This window comes from Lissotriton helveticus, chromosome 4_1 (assembly GCF_964261635.1).
Source record: "Lissotriton helveticus chromosome 4_1, aLisHel1.1, whole genome shotgun sequence".
Taxonomy (NCBI): domain Eukaryota; kingdom Metazoa; phylum Chordata; class Amphibia; order Caudata; family Salamandridae; genus Lissotriton; species Lissotriton helveticus.
Window position 1 is genome coordinate 425,904,871 of NC_136063.1, and position 15,731 is coordinate 425,920,601.

At 51.1% G+C, this 15,731-nt stretch overlaps 1 protein-coding gene across 1 annotated transcript in view; it reads left to right on the forward strand.

Moving 5' to 3' along the window:
- The window catches only part of NIPAL2 (NIPA like domain containing 2), a 661,359-nt gene that overhangs the window by 582,743 nt on the left and 62,885 nt on the right, over positions 1-15,731 (forward strand). The gene's annotated exons all lie outside the window — the stretch shown is intronic.

Consider the following 15,731-nt stretch of genomic DNA (forward strand, 5'->3'; position numbering starts at 1 on the left):
GATCGGTCAGATCTAAGAGTTATTTAGATGATAAGATCATGCATCTCTGTGTGTGCAACACGTCCTGCAGTGTGGGGGCAATAAAGTATGTCCGCAAGGCTTGGTTTACAGCCTGGGACCGGATCAAGTGGCCAGGTGCGGTTGGGGGTTATCAAAAGGGCCTGCTCGAGCGGGGAGGATGAAAGGACAAACGTGTTTAGGGCGGAAAGTGGCTCCGGGGTTTTGTCACGAGGACAAGGGTTTATGACCTCCAAGCATTTGGTGATGCTAGAGCAGAGCAACGGGGATGGTTGCGAGGTCAGGGTGAATCGTGGGTGACTCGCAAAGCGTGAGATGGCCGCGGCACCTAAAATGGATGCCGTTTACGTGCGGCTGATGGCTCTTGTTAAGCAAGATGACGCCGGTGATGTTCACGTTTGTCGATTCTACTTTAAACATGTGTACAAATATTTGCTGGAAAGGATCCTGTTTTTCCGGTAGTTTATTATGTGTTCTGGTAGAATGCATATTTTAAGTTTCCTGCTAATTGGATATACAGCTACTATCTAGCTTTAGTGTTTCATAAGGTTTATCATGTAGATAAGATAGATGATGAGAGATGGAAGAAATAGATGTAGTGCTTCGCGAGTAGTTGATGACATCATAGGATTGGTCTTAAATTATTTGAAAATTAGAAAGCTGTCTACGTTTATGAATCATCTTGCAAACAAGAGAACTTACTACTATTAATTTAGAGCTTGTAGCAACTAGAGCAATGGTTTTACAGTATAGGCTTGCTTTCGATATCTTACTCATGAAGGAGTGCGGAGTCTGTCTCATGGTACGCATATAACAGTGCTGCATGTAAGTGGTTAATAAGAGTAGTGAGATTCAAAAGTTTATTCTAATATCTCGCATATTTCTAAAGATTGGAAGGAGCTGGAGGACAAAGGTTCCTGGCAGCAAATGGAGAAACGATTTTCTACAGTTGGTAGATGGCTTTGTGGCATTGATAGAGGACTCTTCGGGACTATTTTACACCCATATTAATCATTGCTATCTTTGCTATATGCTTGTTTATTTTCATTAGGGGAATTAGATTGATGACTAGAAGGAATGGATCAAAGTGTGAGGGGGGAGTATTGGTGCCAGCCAGTGAAAAGAACACCAATGTGCCCATTAAGGAAACCATCAGGAAAAAAAGCAAGAGTAGAAAAATCTCTTTAATTCGCCAGTACAACAGCAGCAAGAAGGACACAGAGAAGACAACCAAAACCGGAACTGGGGATCCAGGAGCACTGAGACGCATTGAAATGACCTACAGAAAGCCTTATATAGGGAATAGTAACCTGGAAGAAGTAAAGCGAGAGAGGAAGTAGCACTCCTTCATCTTGGGCAGGGCAATTCCCATAGGCAAGTATTAAATGGTGGCCATGATCGATTGGGCTATACATAATGAGGCCCTGCCCAATCATGGTACTGTCAAAAAAAGTAGAGCTTCTCATTGTGAACATGGTGTGCAGACCTCAGTCCCCCCCCCCCCCCCAAACTGCTGCCACCGAAGAAGACCCCCCCAGTGGCCAACATACCAGAACCCAGCTGCACAAATGAGATCTGCGGGCACATCCCACTAAGACACCAAGCCGCGTCCCCCAGGCGCACCCGGCAGGGAGAGTTGCTTACTGTCAAAAATGTGTTTTCATTGTGCATTGCTGAGCTAGTTAGGTTCAGATAGCCCTTTCCACTCTCTTGTGACTAAACATTTCTCTGCTCCTACTCAAAGAGTGAAACTCCTGAGCAAATCCATTCTCACTTACCTGACTGAATCTGTTGAGTCTGCCTTTTAGAGACTACTTGCTGACAACTTCTACTTGACTTGTTTCACTAAATTTTCAGATTTTCTTAGTTTATATATAAGGGAATCTTCCCTTCAAGGGAACGGAATTCTCTTGCTTTTACTGTTGGCTAACTCTTAGCATTTTACTTTGTATTTGCGTAATTTGCATTGTTTTGAATTATATTATGGATACATTCACATAACTGACAATCCTCTTTGATAATCTTAAATGATTTAAGCTTGTAAATTTGCTAATAAACATTCATTCTTTGTGGGCGGGGCGTGCCGAACCAGCCAAGATGGCGGGCGTCTTTCTGTGAGGCTCCGGCTGCCGGCCGGCATCAATGGCAACCACATAACTTTCTCACGTTCAAACCTGCCAAAATGCTCAGTACCTCCGCGCCCGATCCCCAAAATTGCGGACCTGCGACAAATTGCCGTGAACTACTAGGGACCACTGTGAACTGGCGGATCCCAGGTGGGCGACAGATCCCGGAGGTCGGGCGGAGCCAGCGAACCTGGGGCGGGGGGATCCGACCAGATGACCGAGACTCAGGAGGGGGCCCGCGGTGCCGAGACGAGGCGCTGCCGTGGTGGAGGAGCCCCCTCCTCCCGCAGGGCCAGTGTGAAGAAGGCCTCGGACGGCGGGAAGAACAACGGTGGGGGCGCGATCCGGGATCAAGGGCAATGGCATGCTGAAGCAACCCCTGGACTACCAACGAGTGTCTCGGGGCCCGACCACGCCGCCCACGACAAGGACTGGGAGCCGCCATAGCAGCGATGCAACACACCTGCGGAGCGGGGCAGGACCTCGCCGGCCGCGGTGCCTGAAAAACAGCATGCGGCTCGGCGGACGAATGGTGCCGGAGAGGATGCGGGACCCATAGATCCCAGGTGAGGCGGCGGCGGCCCTGACCCGGCGGCCCAGGGGCGGGGCACACTTGGCGGACCGCGGGGTGGGGGCCCCATCGCGCTGGGACGAGACGCTGCCCTCCGTGCCTCCCCAGTGCCCGGGAGGGGGCAGGAACTACGGCGTCAACGGAGGAGCAGCGCTGTGGGACGTGGAGTGGGAGGGACATCTGCGGCGCTGCTGAGCGGGGACATTTCAGCACCGGGCCTCGCCTGCAGCATTATTAGCCGGGGGAGTAACTCAGAAGCAGCAGGGCATTCAACAGGGCGCAGGAGAGGGGCAAATCGCCAACAGCAACTGCGTGGTGCTGTGGGAGGAGTGGAGAGCTTCCGCCCTGGCACCCCCGGAGACCTCGAGTGGCACAGATCCGATCCCGTGATCCCTGGGCCCTATATGCTCCCCATACCATCGGAGTGGCAGGATGACCTTAGAGGAGCGCGGCTGAGGCGGTGCGACGCTCTGTCTACACGGCACACGACTGGGCAGTATCCCGCCTTGTGGACTTCGGGAAAACACGGTGAAGGCTCAACTAACAAGGACGCCTCCAGAATCTTATGTTGGACACAGAAAGTGGGCCTGGACGGGCAGTGGCGACCCGCTCTCCCCGTCTGCGTCCTGCGCCGCAGCAGTGAACAGCAAGAAAAGCAGCGGCTGGTGGGGGTTCAGACGAAAGCAGAGAGTCACCCTAGTGCCCCCCATACAGCGGTGAACGAAGACATTGCAACAACCTCTTTGGTGGGAAGGTGGTGGAACCTGCGGGGGGCAGCCCCTAGACACCACTGTGAGAAGTGCAGCCGCCCCACGCAGGACAGGAACGTCTTGGTTCACCATGGCTGGCTAGGCCTGCAGTCGGAGCGTGGGCCGGACACGACATCGCGGAGGATCTCCCTAACAGCGGGCCGAAGTGGACCACCATCAGCCGCAAGAAGCTGCAAGACGAAACCCTCCCAACATGGGCCGCCAGCAGAAGGCACCTCCTCAGACACCTGTGGTGACGAGAGTGCGAGAAGAACCCACCAGGGAAGATTCCATGTCCAGAAAACTAGACCAAGTCCTTGCGGCCATAGAGCACTCCAGAGTGGCGATGGAACACAAGTTTGACACCCTGGCCACTGATCTTAACATCCTACGAGACAACCACAGGAAACTCACAGACAAAGTGAATCCCGGATCAAGGCTCTGGAACATAAAATGGACGATTTGGAGTGGCGTTCCCGGAGGAGCAACATTCGAGTTATGAATCTGCCAGAGGAGTGGAAGGGGTCGACCCGATCAAGTACATCACAGACTGGATTGCAACATTCACGCCGGCTAAGGATCGGACCCCCCACTTCTCCATTGAATGGGCACACCGAGTCCCGGCGCGAAGACTCAGGCCAGGCCTGCCACCTAGACCATTCCTGATGAAACTACTACATTTTCGAGACAGGGATACTATTCTCCACGCAGCCAGAGAGCATGGTCGTCTGCAAGTAGAGGACAAACAGGTAATGCTGTTCCCGGACTATTCCCACGCGGTGCAGCGCCAAAGGGCCACCTTCCAGGCGATCAAGCGCACCCAGCGTAAACAGAACATACAATATGCTCTTCTGTTTCCGGCCCGGCTCAGGATCATCCACGACGGGAATACGCACTTCTTCACGGATCCGAAACACGCAGACACATGGATAGTACAGCACCTGCCGTGCCAAGCAAATGCCACAACCACACAAACCAGTCAAACGACAAGACGGACTGGACGGCAGCCCTGAAAAATCACCCTGACGCAGCTCAAGGTGCGATCCAGCCCGACTGGAACAGGCTCCCCGGACCTAACACAAATTATTGCTGAACGCAAGAAGGCGTTGCGGGCGGTGGCCGCCTTGGACTCCACAAGTAGAGGATCAGATATGGAGGAGGGCCCCCACCTGTTCAGTTCAGAGAGACGAGGGCAGCGACGCACCCACGTCCCGAGAAGGCTCTATGACGCCTCCAATTGTAACTCCCCAGACGGCCGACACCTTGATTTAACAGACTGTTGAGAGTTCGGGACACACAGTGAGAACAATGTGGTCCGAGGCTGAGCCATGAGCCGGCACGGGGCTCTTCCGCTCATCAGGTTGTAGATTGGGGGCCGCCGGGGCACACTGCAACGATCCTAATAATCAGAGGCATCTCAACCCTGTAAAAGCAACTAAGAACGAAGACGATACAAGAGGGCACATCTCTGAAGTTTCTTATAGCCACGCCGCCGTGCGGCAGCGGCCGGAAAGATGTTTGTCCGCAAGTATACGAATGCAAACCAGTTTGGACGTGTTTCGCTTCGAGCAGTAGGTCTCCTATGTTGGGAATTTTCCCCAGTGTTGCAGTTTGTCCCCCTTTATATCCTATATGTTACAGATATCCCCGGGCGGGTGGGGGGAGGAAAGAATGAACAGTATGGACTTCCTGAAGAGAGTGGGCGGCGGATGTTGGTGGGGTGGATCGGGTACCGGGGAGTGCATACCCAGAGAGGAGGATTTAGACCGCACAGGTGACACATGACACATAAAGCTTCAACTACGGATTACAAATTCATTACACTGAACGTCAGGGGTATGCACATGGCCAATAAACGATACTCGGTCTACGCCTATATCAAAAGGCAGCAGGACAGCTGGCCAGGGGTATACTACCGGAATCGTTCCGTGAATCGTTGGTGGTAACATTTCCGAAACCGCATAGAGACCCCACGCTCCCAGCCTCTTATAGGCCGATTACACTGCTGAACGCAGACTGCAAGATTCTGGGGAAGTTACTGGACGACCGCTATAGCCAAATCCTTCCGGCTTTGGTGCATCCAGACCAGTGCGGCTTTGTGCCTCGACGCAACACCTCCCATAATCTGCATAGGCTGTTTCACGTACAAAACGAAGTAGCAGACAGATTCCCACGAGCGATCTTGAAAGGGCGTTCGATACTCTGACCTGGCCTCACCTCTTTGCAGTCCTACAGGAAATACAGATCGGCCCCATACTATCAGCATATACCAAACTTCTATACAGGGGCCTCACCTCTAGGGTGAGAATCGGGAAACTTATTTCAGCCTCATTCTTGGTGGAGAGGGGAACCAGACAGGGGTGTCCCCTCTCCCCCCTCCTGTTCGCATTGGCGGTGGAGCTCTTGGCCATACGATTGCGGCGGGAGGGGGAGGGATGGGGAATCCCAATTGCGGACACGCTACCTTGTATTTCATTATACGCAGATGATCTGCTTGTTTATGTTCGGGACGTAACGGGAGATCTCACCTCGATTTGGCAAACCTTACAGGAGTTCGGAGACACATTAGGTCTCAAGGTCAATTGGGGGAAATCGACAATCTACCCACTCAGTCCTCTCCTGGCACCACAAGACATACAGATAGGTACACAGACATTGAAATGGAGCGAGGCGCCCCCCAGATACCTAGGAGTGCGACTATATAATTCCCCGGAGGACCTTTACGAAGGAAACCATCGCGGAGTGCTAGCGAGCCTTCGCTCCGCGGTGAGCATCTGGAAGACACTCCCCCTAGCGCCCATCGGGCGAGGGGCCATAGCTAAATGATAATGGTACCCAGAATGCTGTATCACTTTACGAATCTCCCAGTGATCCCACCTTGGTCCTTCTTCCGAGAGTTGAATACGCTCCTCACAATGCTGATATGGGGGGATGGACGGCATACAGTAGCCCTGCGCACACTGCAGTTGCCTACCACGCGTGGAGGTCTGGGTGCCCCGTCCTTTGAATCATATTTCCTAGCCGCGCAGCTTCAGTGGCTGTCCCACTGGACGGCCAAGAGGCACATGGAGGAGACGATTACTGAAACTGGTGGGCTGCCCCTTCCTGCCATCAGAAGAATGCTCTTACCAGGCACCAAACCGACCCGCACACACCCGATACAGGTCACCATAGCTCGCAAATGCATGATGCGAATACACAGAATGTCGAAAGGGCAACCGTTATACTCTCCATTGCTCCCATTGGTGGGCTTTCCCCGGAAGGAAAACTATTACACTGAGAGGGACCTGCAGGTTTGGACCGACAACGGGGTGACGGAAGTAGAAGCCCTGTTCCACGAGGGGCAGCTGAAAACATATGAGCAGCTAGTCGAATGGTACGATCTTCCACAGGGACAATTTTTAACACACAAGCAACTGGTAGATAGCGGTCGCACCCATTGGGACTTGCGAAACGGGGAACCCCCAACACACCCAGTACTGCACACAATGCTACGGATGAGGGCAGGCAAACACCTAGTGACATGGCACTGCAAGGCAATCCGGGAATTAACTATGATTTCCCTGGACAGACTGCGACAGTCATGGGAGGACGACGTAGGCCAAGTATTCCATGATAACATGATAAAGAGTGGACTCAAGCGCTAGAATGACCCTAAAAAAGTCTCACGAAACGCATGATTCAAAAATATACAGTTTGGGAGGAGCTTCGCGGGCATCCAAGATGGTCGCGTGAGCACAGAGCTCCCCGGACCCACGCCGCCCCTCACGAATATCCTGGCAACATCCTGATTTCGAGGACGGGCTTTTGTTCGCATATCCTCGCTGATCTTCGAATACTTTGAAAAATCAAATTTGGACACTGGGGTCCACTTTTGCATCGTCTCTACTTTTTGTGGCCCACCCCGAGGCGGACCGGGGGCTCGGTTGCTGAGCGGGCCGTGGAGTAGTTGATCAATAACGGCTGCAAGGGTCCCCTTCTGGTCGACCCCTCCTGACTTTCGGTTTCGATTTCTGCTCCCGGCTCTGATTGGCAGGGGTGAAGCCTCTCACCACCTTCGGCTGGCCTGTTGTCTCCTTTATGCTTGGTGCTGGCCCGTCTACCTGCCTACGACTCGGCCCTTTTGTGCCTACAATACTCGGAATTGGTCTTGTTGACTGTCTGGACACTCTGCGCCCGGCCATTTTCACCAGGTCGCAAGGACCCCTTCGGGGTCCCTTTTCCAAAATGGCCACCGGACAGCCTCTTGAGAAGCGCAAGACTAAGGCACCTCTCCGTGGTGGCCAAACCAGACTAATATCATGGACCACTACTCGCAGGTCAAGGGGTCTCCAGGCGCTGCGGGCCGTGCTTCGGATGCCTCTAAGACCCTCTTTTCGGCGTCCTCGGACCCATCCTTGCAGGACGTCATGGGAGCCATAGCCAACATGCAGGCCTCTATGGGACAGCAGTACGAGGCCTTAGCCTCTAAGATTAACACGGTGGCCGTCGACATTACGCTGATTAGAGCGGATCTTTCGAAGACCAATGAAAGAGTCGAGTCACTGGGCCTTAATACTTCTAGTCTTACTGCGGATGTCACGGAAGCCCAGTCTGAGATCGGCACTCTGCGCTCCTCGCATGACCAAATGGCTCGTTGTCTCGAGGACTACGAAAATAGGGCCCGTCGTAACAATGTGCGCCTTATTGGTGTCCCGGAGGACTCCGAGATTGTGGGGGTTGACCTCTTGGTTGAGGACCTGATTGCCAATCATCTTTATCCCGCTGGACTCAGCAAGTTCTTCGCGGTTGAGCGTGCTCATCGTGTTCCCGGCGGGAAGGCTAAGCCGGGTGCCCCCCCGAGGCCCATTATTGCCAGGTTGTTTCATTTTAGAGACCGGGACGCTGTTCTACAGGCCTCACGGGACAAGGGCCCAGTGAACTTTGAAAATGCCTCCGTTTCTTTTTATCCTGACTTTTCGCCGCTTGTCCAGAAGCAAAGACTTGGATTTCAGGGAGTTAAGAAGCGATTGCGAGACTTGGGTCTTAAGTAATCATTGCTGTTCCCTACCAGGCTTCGGATTGAATATCGGGAACGTGTATTCTTTTTTGATCGCCCTGAAAATGTCAGTGACTGGCTATGAGAAATGAACATACTGGACACCCTGAAGGCGCCGACGGAGGTGTGGCTGAATGAGGACTTCACTTGTGGACCCCGGCGTCTGAACTTTCTTGCTGTATCAGCTGAGTCTGGACTTGGGTCTTTGTTAGGCCTAGATTAGCCTGGGGGTGGCGGGGTGAATGGGGACTCTTCCTCCTCCTGGGTTCTTTGCGTAGCTTAGTTTAGTAATGGGGCGACAGGCACACTGCAAGTTGGGGTGGCTTATTAGTCTTACGCAGGGGTGCAGGGTGGGGGGAGTAACATGGTTAAGTTGGGGGGTGGGGGGGTGTGTACTTTTGTTAATTCACGAGGCATCGTATTGTTTTTCTTATTTGTATTGATCGTGGTGTTCTATGTGGGTCCTGCTCTTTCTACTTTTCGGGGATGGGGGGCGGCAAGTTGAGACTTTTATCCTGGAATGTCAATGGATTAGGGGACAGGATTAAGAGAAGTATCGTTTTGCGCTTCATTAGGCGTCTTTCCCCCGATATTGTCCTCCTACAGGAGACGCATTTAATAGGCAACGATTGTCAGGCGTTGAATAGGCGCGGTTATCGGTTGGTGGCCCACGCGGGGTTTACTTCTGGGTCTAGGAGGGCTGGTATTCTTATTCGGTCCTCTCTCCCTTTCGCAGTTGACGAGGTGAGACTTGATGACAGGGGGCGCTACGCGGTGCTCACTGGCAGGTGGGAGGGGAAGACCTTGTCCATACTTTCAGTCTATGCCCCCCGGGTCTGCAGGCTTTGACCTATGCTGATCTGTGTAGAGTCCTATTGGATCTTCCTGAGGGGCTTCTGATCTTGGGTGGTGATCTGAATTCGGTTGTCTCCGGCACCTCTGATCGTCATCCTCCCAGAGATCTACCCAGGGCGCAAAGGTGGTTGGGTGATTTGTTAGAGACCTTCGGGCTTGTCGATGCCTGGAGGCTACTACACCCTACACAGTTGCAGTACACCTTTCACTCTGGGGCACACAGCAGTCTTTCTAGATTGGACTATTTCTTAATGCCAGCGGTCCAGTCCTCCTCCATCAGAGAAATTCGTCAGCTCCCTAGGGGTATTTCCGATCACTCCCCCCTGTGGCTCCAGTATGAGGTAGGGGCGGACGATGAGGGTAGAGTAGCTCCTATTAACCCGTGGTACTTTCATTACCCCAAGACCCGCTCGGACCTTGCGAAAGCCATTGAGCATTATTTTGATGATAATGTGGGGTCTGTTTCTTCTGCTGTTTCGTTGTGGGAAGCATTTAAAACTATTGTACGTGGTCAGTCCTTATCCTTGATTGTCGCTGCTAAAAAGGCTGCCAATGTGGAGGTTGTACGCTTGGAATCCGAGATATCCGTTTTGGAGGACGATCTTCGGCTGGGTGTATCCAGTACCAAGTTGCACTCCCTTGCTTTGAAACAAGCAGACTACAAGGCTCTTGTAACGGATGCTGCGAGGGTGATGTACAGGGAGCAGCAGGGACGACTGTATGATGTGGGTAATAAAGCGGGTAAATTGCTAGCGTGGTTGGATAAGAAGTAGAGAGTGAATCGTGTGGTCCCCGTGATTGAGAGGCTCGATGGTGAGTGTGTCACTGACCCTGTTGGGATCGTTCAGTGTTTTGCTGATCACTTCGAGACTGTGTACACTTCCGTTTGCGACAGGGATGAGGAAGACTCCTGTTTGCTGTTGGGGGATATTGCTTTGCCTCGCCTCTCTGACTCTGACAGAGACCTCATGGATGCTCCGCTTACAGTAGATGAAATCGCTGTGGCTATCCGCTCCCTCCGTTCGGGTAAGGCACTAGGACCCAATGGTCTGCCCATTGAATTGTACAAGCTGCGACCCGGCAAAATGGCGCCCTATTTACGAGACATGTTTCTCGAGGCCCTGGAGTCTGGCTCCCTCCCCCCTGACCAACGACTCGCTACCATCGTTGTCATTCCCAAGGAGGGTAAGCCTCTGGATCGTTGTACTTCTTATCGACCTATCTCTTTGCTCAACGGCGAGCCCAACATTTTGGCTAAATTATTGGCTAATCGCTTAGTAGCTGTGATCGGGGACCTGATCCATCCAGATCAATCCGGTTTTATCCCGCACCGCAACACTGCTTTGAATCTGCGTAAACTCCACGGGGTTCTCGCGAGAGCTGAGACGCTTACTGAACCAGCCATCTTGGCTTCTCTTGACACTACCATGGCCTTCGATACCATCGAGTGGCCCTACCTTTGGGCGGCCCTCTCGAAATTCGGGTTTGGGCCGGGCTTCACAGCCTGGGTGAAACTTCTTTATGAGAGTCCCCTGGCCCAGGTAGTTGTTAACGGACGAGGGTCTTGCGTCTTCGCGCTTGGACGGGGCACCCGACAGGGCTGTCCGCTGTCCCCTTTGCTTTTTGCTCTCGCTCTCGAACCGTTGGTGGAGTGGCTCCGTTGGTAACCTTCTATGCGGGGCATCCGATGGTCCCCTGATTTTGAGGATCGAGTCTCGCTATATGCGGACGACATCCTCCTATATCTCACCTCCCCTAAAAAGTCCCTTAATGTGCTTTTCGATGTTCTTACTTCCTTCAGTAAGAACTCCGGTCTTGTTATTAATTGGGCTAAATCCTGCGTCTACGTTTTGGCTGGAGATCTCCCTCCACTGCCGCGTAGATTTCCGATTCAAGTGACGGAGACCGGTTTCAAGTACTTGGGGATTTATGTTTCCTTGGACCCCTCCAGGCGTTATGAGCTTAATTTATTACCCCCCCCCCTTCAGCGGCTCAAGCTTGATGTGGCTCCCTGGCGTAGGTTGCCGCTGTCGCCCCTCGGTAGAGCGGTGCTTTACAAAATGATGTCGCTGCCCCGATTTTTGTAGGCACTCCAGAATTCCTTTGACCCGATTGCCTCGGGCTATTTTCGTGAAGTGGAGAGCCTACAGAGACAACTGGTCTGGGATGGGCGTGCCTGTATCGCCTTTTCTAAACTCACACTTCCATGGTACGATGGCGGTATAGCCCTCCCGGACATCAGACGTTACTATTGGGCATCTCAGTTGAGTGCAATTAATCATGCGACCTACGCGCCGGGCCCTGCCCCGGCGTTCTCCATGGATAGATTTATTTTGCCAGGGGGGACCTTTAGCAGAGCGTTGTACTCTGGTGGTCTCCGCGGAGCACTGACCGGTCCCACCAAGATTGCTGTGAGAGTGTGGCGTGATGCAAATGCGGCCTTGGGCTGGTGTGGCAGATTCACTCAGGCCACCCCTTTGTATGATTCGGAATGCTTGGGCCATCTGTGGAAATCGAAAGGCTTTGATAAATGGGATATGATTGGTATTAGCAGAGTGGGCGATTTGTGGTCGAAGGGTACTGTCAAGTCCTTTGATGTGCTGCGAGTGGAGTATGAGCTTGGTGACAATGAATTCTTTAGGTATGCCCAGATCCGCAATGCTCTGCTGTCTGTGTTTGCAGCGGGTGCCGATATTCCTGAGTCTTCCCCTTTGGAAGACCGCATTTTGGATGGTCACGTGCCCGACAGCACGATCTCCCTAATTTATAAGAAACTCATTAATAACAGAGCTGACTTGCTGGTCCGCCTCCGGGCTGCGTGGTGTGCAGACGGACTTGAATTGGACGATGAGGACTGGCAATCTGCATTGTCTTCGCCCAAGGAGGTCGCCATTCCCGCTCGCTTGAGGTTCGTCCAACTAAAGATACTTCACCGAGTGTATGTCACTGGGCCTTGTCTGGTTCGAATGGGTTTTTCCTTGGAGAGGTTATGTAAGCGTGGCTGTGGGATGTCTGGTTCCTTTCTCCACATATTGTGGGAATGCCCGGAGATGGTCAGGTTCTGGTCTCGAGTGCATGATGTCATGAAAAGTGTCACGGGTGTGTCCCTGCTGCCCGAGGCCAGGCGTTGTTTGTTGAATGTTTGGGAGCCTAATGACTACAGCTCAGCTCAGATTATATGGGCGACCCTTGGCAATATGTTCGCGAAGAGGGACATTGCCCAGCTCTGGGGTTCGCATAGACCACCTGCCCTGTCCACGTGGAGAGACAACATGGACTGGTGCATGTTCCGGGAGAAGACTGTGTACCTTTCCCGGGGACGGCCCAAGACATGGGGTAGAATTTGGTCCCAGTGGAATGCTTATCGTGATAATATATGCACTCCCCCACACGATGTAACCATTGATGTGTCTTTGTCCCCCTAATTGGCATTCACTCGTTATCTTTTGGTATTGAGGTCGCTTGTTTCCTTGTCCGCCCCTACCCCCGTCTTATCCGACTGTATTGTATTCATCTAACCTTTGAGCTCTGCCCGCACGGACCCATGACAATGTATTATTATCTCTTTGCCTTGCGAAGTTTAGTTGTTTATTTGTATGTCTGTTTCTTTCAATAAAAACTTTTATAAAAAAATAAAAAAAAATAAAAAAATATACAGTTTAATGTCCTGCACCGTGCTTATCTTACACCGGATAAGCTGCATAGGTACTACCCAGACACAGAATTCAAATGCCCCCGGTGTCAGACACTAAATGCGACTTTCACACACATGTTCTGGGACTGCCCGTCCTTGCAACCATACTGTAACAAAATACACCACACACTACAAGCAATAATACACCTGCCACACATTACTACATGGGAGACGTGCACCCTAGGAATCTACAAGAAAAAGAAGTCAGAAAAACTGCAGTGGCGGTTCACATCCCTAGCTATTCTTTTGGCCAAAAGAAACATAGCCATGCACTGGAGGGCCCCTACAGGTCCACCAGAAGCAGCTTGGATAGGAGCAGTGAACAAGCGGGGAGCAGCGGAGGAAGAAACCCTGAGGGAGGAAGAAGTAAAAGGTACACGCAAACTCCCAATCTCTATGGAATGGGCGCATCTATTAATACAATTTAAGCAAGAGACAACCGCAGAGGAAGCCCCTGAGCCGACACAACACCTGCCCTGCGACCCCCCTCAAAACCCCAGCCCACAGGCCCCACCACTGAGTGAGTAACAATCCCGGTGCGAGGCTAGAATAGGATGGGTAGCCAGCGCTGCTGAGCCTATCACCTACCAGCGCTGCGGATCCCTCTTCCTCCCCCGAGACACACACAGCCCGACTCCGCCGGCCGACAGCTGGCCCACACGCCAACCACGTCTACCGCTCACCCCCGCCCGCCCAATGCGCTCCCCCCTTTTTCCTTTTAGGAGGTATTCCCTCCCACGGTTACCAGTTCAGTTCAAGTCAGCAGCTCGGAATCCGACTTATTTACAAAAAAGTTAACGATTACACAAGTCATAAAGGGTAGCATACTGACGGAGGGGAAGCACTTACACCTGACCCCATCATCATACCACCCTAGGGACCAGGCACAACCAGATACGGCATCATGCGACACGATAGCCCATTGGCAAATTCAGGGGACATGATGTATGACCGTCGTATTCGGAAGAATGGAACCAAACTGTCGATATTGAATCATTGTAATTGATGTGTAACACTTGCACATGTGTTGACTGATCTGTGACCTGTCTAATGTCCCACATGGGAATTAAAAAAAATGTAAAGACCTAATAAAAAGATTTAAACAAAAACAACATTCATTCTTTGTGAATCTACTACCCTCTGGCATCATTGCGGGCCTAATGTGCTTCACAGTTATTGATGTATTGTTGATTTGTTGATGTTACGCCTCAGTCTGGGACTTAAGGTCCATCCACTCAAGTGCAGCTTGTATTTGAGTTTGCTCCAACGATCTGCACGGTACAAATCACATCCCACTGCAACACTAGCCACTGTTTATTTGCTTCTTTTTAAAGCGAGGAATAACTATCCCAGTGCAACGTTGGCGCTATAATATAAACTCAAATAAAAACCAACATTTATGCAAATTGCCACTCAGACCCCTTCGAGTCTTCAACTTTTTTTATCATATACATTATTGAATATTCTCAATGACGTCCTTCTCTTCATTACGTCGGGTTTTAAACTAAATGTTGATATTACTTTTGAAAAGTATAAGTTGTTAGAATCATATTCTCAGTGTTTTGCACTACGGTAGATTAAAACGTTTTTTAAAAGAACGTTCTTCTCATGCAGCTGAACCACAGGCCTTTAAATACTTACGATGTCCTTCAAGTCATCCATCTGATTGCATGGAATGCTGGGGTGAGGGTGTACTAAGTATCTTGTTAGTCATGTTTACTGTGATTAAATGAAATGTCAAGGTGTGGGTATTCTAGGTGTCAGGTAAATTATTCATCCTGTGATGCCTTGGAATTTGAGGGTGTTCTAGGTGCCCATCTGTCCTCTATCACAAGGTGCCGTGAGATTCTGGACTGTGGGTAAGCTAGATGTCCTGCCAGTCCATTCTGTGATGCCATTGAATGCAGGGTCGAGGGTGTTGTAGGTTCCCAGTTCGTCTTATGTACTGTTTTCCTATTGAATGTCAGGGTGTGGGTGTTCTAGGTTTCCCATCCGTCATCTAGACACGTACCTAACCTTCTTCTTAAGTCTACCAGGCGACCCGAACCTAAAATCATGTGAGTGTGTGTATCTTAACTTCATTTTAGCCCCCTCACCACAAACTTAGAAAACAAACTTGCCTTAAATTATAGGCATATCTGGGCATATTTTAGAGGGCATTGCACCACCGGGGTGACACTTTTTACGACGCTCTGATGGCGCAATGCCCTGCTTCATATTTACAATGCGGCGCTAAGCCACTTTGCATGGCTAAATGCCACATTGTAAATATAATACCCTTTCATGCACTTTTCTGCATCAAAGGGGCATACATGGGTTTACAGCTTGTTCATAACTGAGTGCTGTAATAATCTGTGCCCTTTATATTTGTGATGTACAGAAATGGGCATCACAAAGGGAACAAGAAAAATATGCAAGGAGCTGGCTATAGCAAAGTTCACCTACGCCTATCTAGCCTGTCCCTTCCAAATCTAAAGAGTATTTTAAACTAACTAACTAGTTTTCAATAGAAATTGGACATTTTGGGGAAATTGTTTGCTTAATTGTAATGTTAGCAAGTATTTTGGCCGAGCTCATTCATAGTGGTGCAATATATTCCGTTAGAGAGACACATTTTGTCACCGTTTCTCACACGAGATCGGCAAGAACAGCATTCAATTATTTCACCTGCCATATGGTC